This window comes from Orycteropus afer, unplaced genomic scaffold (assembly GCF_000298275.1).
Source record: "Orycteropus afer afer isolate SDZICR_OR568_19922 unplaced genomic scaffold, OryAfe1.0 scaffold00076, whole genome shotgun sequence".
NCBI classification, from domain to species: Eukaryota; Metazoa; Chordata; class Mammalia; order Tubulidentata; family Orycteropodidae; genus Orycteropus; species Orycteropus afer.
Window position 1 is genome coordinate 6,191,742 of NW_006921663.1, and position 5,690 is coordinate 6,197,431.

The window sequence follows — 5,690 nt, forward strand, 5'->3', positions numbered from 1 at the left end:
AACCAGAAGGCTGGCGGTTCAAACCCACCAGCCACTCCTCGGAAGGAAGATGGGGCAATCTACTTCCATAGTGATACTGCCTTGGAAACTCAAGGAGGATCGCTATGAGTCGGGTCCGACTCAATGGCACATAACAACAACAACAATATTATTGTTATTAGAGAATATCAGGAAAGTAAGAACATTTCTTTGTATATTTAGAATAGTAAAACACCATTCATATACTTAACAAATATATATATTCTATCATAAAGTTGTACATTTATTTTTATTTTCCATCATTGATAATAGCATTTATTAAAATTCCTGGTTCCAATTACCTCTCCCATTATAGTATTACACTGTATGAAAATAAAAATATAATCAAGGTGGGTGTTCACCATCTGTACATTAGGATCCTCCAGTTACACAGGAATACTTTGGAAAAACATAACCAAGCCTCCCATTTTTCTTCTTTCTACTCACCTCTCCTGCCCATTTTCTTCACCTCTTCTCATAGGAAAGAATTTGCAGCATTTGACCCTTTGTAAACCTTGGAACTGGGAAGCTTGGGCTGTCCAGAAAGAAAGAAACTTGAGTTTATAGTCTGAAAAAGAAAAAACCATGAAAGACTTGAGCTAAGGATTCAAATTTCCAACTCTTGTATCTACCCTGAACTAAATTTGGTCACTCACCACTGTTTGAGCTGCTTTAAAAAGAGTCTGTGAATGTGTTCTTAATCTGATCATTGAGTGAAGACACACAAAAGGCTGGTGAGAACAGCAGGCTCTCCACACCAAGGATGCTCATAGATGCTGTCACTGGTTAAATACTCTTAGAGCAACAGAAGCAAGATTCTTCATGGGAAGAGGCCCTTACTTTAGCTTTGTAAGCTACAGTCTCCAGAATCTAAACCACTAGTTGATGTCAAGTAAGCTCTGATTTCATGGCAACCACATGTGTGTCAGAATAGAACTGTACTCCATAAGATTTTCAATGGAAATAGATCAACAGGACTTTGTTCCCAGGCACCTCTGAGTGGACTCAAACTGCCAAACTTTTAGTAGCCTAGCATGGTAACTATTTGCACAAATCAGGAATTCCCTCTAGAACCTGTTACTGTTTGTGTTGTTATTAGGTGCAAATTGTACACTTTTTAAAGTAAGGCCACACAAAAACACACATGCAAAAAAAAATCTAGATTTCTACACTAATAAAAATATTTTAATTTCTGCAAATCTTTTCCCAAAACACCTGCTGATTTTCTTCCCGTGAATCTACTTAAAATATCATACATAATCAATTCTTTCAATAAGTTATTCATGAAGCAAACTATTTAGTTATATGTTGTTCAGAAAAAATGTACTTCAGCATTTACTATAGACAAACAGAGATACACACCGAAGGTCTCCTCATAATAATATCATATTTTTGGAATGATAAGGGAGCAATTCCTCCTCGAAACTTCCCAATGGAGTTTAATCAGAAATGAAATAGAATTCTTAAAAGCACAGGAAAACACCTACAATGATTATGACACATAATACATTATTCTTGTTTTTTATGACAATGTAAAAATCACAATTTTTCCTGGGAGATCTGATCCACATATGAAAATAATTTTACCACCATTGATTCTGGTCATGCTAGACCTGTGTTGGCCTACAAAACCTTTTCTATGTCCTTAGTCATTTCACTTGGTAAAATTGCTATAATAACTTAGACCTAAAATGTCACATTCATATTGTGCTTGAATCGTTATTAAATATTCTCACATCTATTATCTCCAACAATTATCTCAAGTGTTCCTAAATAATTCCATTAAATGAGAAAGTCTGAGATTAATCATACCAAATTATAGATGAACCCACCTAGTTCATCTATAATGGTTTATAGTTGTGCTGGCCTACAACACAGGTTGACGTAAGTATTTTAGAAACAATTCTAACAACACCAGCAGTGTTTTCAGTGTGCTTATGTCCACATCTCCTGAAGCTATACAAAATGAGTGTTACATAGAAATCTAAAGGTCATTTGTATTTAAAAAAAAAAAAAAGACAGGTATGGATATGGCTTAAAAAAGAGAAACACAGTCAGTCTCTTTCTAGCCTCATTCTGAGAGGCAGACAGTCTAGGATTAGAATGTAGAGGAGGATATATGTGCATAGGTTTGCCATATAGGAGGCAGAAAAACTTGTGACACAGAAAACCCACCTTCACTATGTATCCTCATTATTTGAGAAAATAGCCACTGCTCCATCACCCAACCCATTTGTCCATACTACCAGTTATTTTACTTTATTTCTCTTCAAATTCCAGGAAGAATTGTAGGCCAATTACTTTCTGTTTCTGTAAACTGGGCAACGGTAAATGCTTTAAGAAGCCTTATTAGCTAAAATGTCCAGAGGGCCCAAAGCTTTGACCAGATGAAAATACTCTTGTTTGTTTTCAGTATCTCTACTTCCTGCTGTAACTCTAGATCTGGTTTGCTAGCTCTCTCTGAAACAGAGGAAAATACAGGAAGATGGTCAGATTTAGATCTCAAACAATAAAAATTGGAAGTTGAGGACCAGTTACATACTGTAGTTCTAAGTATCAAGGAAGGAGATTTTATAGCACAGCATGTAAGGTGTTTGGCTGCTAACCAGTAAGTTGTTGGTTCAAACCCCCAAGCTGCTCCACAAGAGGAAGATGAGGCAATCTGTTTCCATAAGAATTTACAGCCTTGGAAACCCTAAAGGGGTTGCTATGAGTTGGAATTGACTTAATGGCAGTGTTTGTTTATTTTTTTAGTATCAATGAGATGTATGGAAAGGTTTGGGGGAGTAGGGAGACTTTAAAGAAAAGAGAAATAAGAACTGAAGGGGAGATAAAGAACTTAAAGTTTTGTACAATTCTGGAACTAGCAAAGTGACCTTAACTAGGTGGGTTCATCTATAATTTGGTATGATTAATCTCAGACTTTCTCATTTAATGGAATTATTTAGGAACACTTGATATAATTGTTGGAGATAATAGATGTGAGAATATTTAATAACGAATCAAGCACAATATGAATGTGAAATTTTAGGTCTGTTATTATAGCTATTTTACCAAGTGCAATGACTAAGGACATAGAAAAGGTTTAAATTAATAGGGTATTAGTTATTCTATAGTTCAGTCATTTCAAATTCTCTCAGTTAAAAAAAAAAAAAAAAAGGAGAAAAGAATGTCCATTTACCCTAAGATCTTGCAAATCTTTTAATCTTTTAGGTAGTTGCCTCAGTACCTCATAAAGGCTTACAAACTCTAAATTACTGAGGTTGCCTGAAGATTTCTTAAGTCAATGGTAACTGAGTTTTGACATGAAGGTTGTAAGACGTGCTGAGCTATGTTCATTCAACTAAACAATTATTCAGCTTCCAAGTATGGAATCAGACAGTTCCTCAGAGTCTTTTCTCTCCAATACAAGGTTATGCTGGCCATGGCAGGTTTTATTAATGGACCAATCCTTCACCTCTTCTTAAATGTATGTCCTTTGCCATGTGACTTTGCAGTCTCTCCTACTCTTAGAGAGATAGTGTGTATTTCTTTTCCTCTGACTTTGTGTCTGGTCATATGCCTGGCTTTGACAAATAAAGTACTGCAGACATGACGGTGTGCTAGCTCTGAGTTAATGCCTCAAGAGATCTTGTAGGTTTCAATTTGCTTTCCTGAGAAGAAATACATCTTGAATAGCTAGTCCAAGGAAGATGAAAGACATATGGAGCAAAGCTGCCCAAGAGAAGCTCAGCCATCCACAAGATGTTCCACAAATGCCTGAGCTGAATCAAGGCTTATTTTGTGTGCTACTGAGTAGTGCCTAAGGCATTTGACTGCTAACCAGAAGGTTGGTGATTCAAACCCACCAGCCACTCCTTGGAAGGAAGACTGGGCAACCTACTTCCATAGACATACTGCCTTGAGACCCAAGGAGGGGTCACTATGAGTCGTCATTGACTCCACAGCAGTGAGTTTGGTTTCTTGGTTAGAGAATCTGTAGTTGTGTGTTATGTAGGCTAGTATTGTAGCAATAGGTAATCTATGCACTGATCTTCCAGAATTAATCACATCTTTTGGTACAATAGGAGTGACTATCATGTCAATTCTTCTCATTGTGGGTTTACCTCATTTCAGTTGATATTTTATATTTGTTTCCACAAGTGACACTGCATTTCAATACTACTTCTAAATACTAAAATTTGCTACAAATAATAGACAATTATTTATTATTTCAGATAAAACTTTATGAAATTCAGCCTAAAGAGCCTAAGGTACATATATGTATACATTTTTTACCAGTTCTGGCAGCTCAGTATTTGGGTGCTCAGTCGATAACCAAAAGGTAGGTGGTTTGAACCTAACAGCTGCTCCACGGGAGAAAAATGTGGCAGCCTGCTTTCGTAAAGATGTACAGCTTTGGAAACCTTATGGGGCAGTTTTATTCTGTCCTATAGGGTTGCTATGACATTGGATTTAACTCAACATCAATGGGTTTTGGTTTATACTTTTTTTTTCCTATTCTACAACTACATGTTCAAAGAATAAAGTCTATGGCTTTTACTTAGATTTGGGGTTCAAATGAACCTGACAATTCTAAATTATACTCAGAAGAGATCAGTAAGTTTAATGTTTCTATTTGTGATGTAATAACCTGTTGTCCTCCTCTAAATTCTTAGGGGATTACTGAGAAGTTGATAGAATGTTTCTTGACTATATTCTTTTGAAATGTTAAGATCCTCAATCCCCTTGAGAGTACAAAGACTGCCTCCTTTTCTATGAAAATCAATGTTGTTGTTATGTGCCGTCGAGTTGGCCCCGACTCATAGCGACCCCTCCTTGGGTTTCCGAGGAAGTATCACTACGGAAGTAGATTGCCCAACCTTCCTTCCGAGGAGTGGCTGGTGGGTTTGAACCGCCAGCCTTCTGGTTAGCAGTCAAGTGCTTTAGCCACTATGCTACCAGAGCTCCTATGAAAATCAATATTTAAAAGATAATTTTGGGTATACATGAGTAAACAAAAACTATGCCAACTTGATTGCACAAAAAAACAAATAATAAAACATTTATTGTTCTTATAATTTAAGAATATAATAAATGTTATGTTACTTTTTTTGTCAATAAGCTTAAAAAACATGAATAACATAAATCTTCAGAGAAGATTTTCTCTTCTGCATAATGCCCCCTGAGATGTTTTCAGGCACTAAAGAATTTTCTGAATTAACCTATGAAAATAGTTGTCTTTTTAAAAAACAGTAAACAAAAGGAAAAGAAAAGTATGCGAAATTTCCCAGAGAAGTCCCTTCTAATTTACACTAATGGGTGTGCAGGTCATATGGAAAATTAAACACCGAAATCTAAATTTTCAGGACAAGAGAGTATGTGCACAAATCGTATTACCAGCTAATGGGATTTGTGTGGTTCCCCAGTGACCTATTTAGAATATTTACCCCCTGCTGTTCAAGATGAATATATCATGTGAACTAAACCAGAATACACAGTGCTACTGTTGGCTTTTCCTCAATCTGTCAAGTGATTCATCTATGATTTCCAAAGGATACTGGCAACCATACCAGTTTCTGTATCTGGCTGATTCAGGGCAAAATGACATCTATATTTTTTGTTTGAAATCCTCCAAAACTTACTTCAGTTTTTTTTTTTTCTTTTTTTTCTTTTAGTGTTTCTCTCCCTTT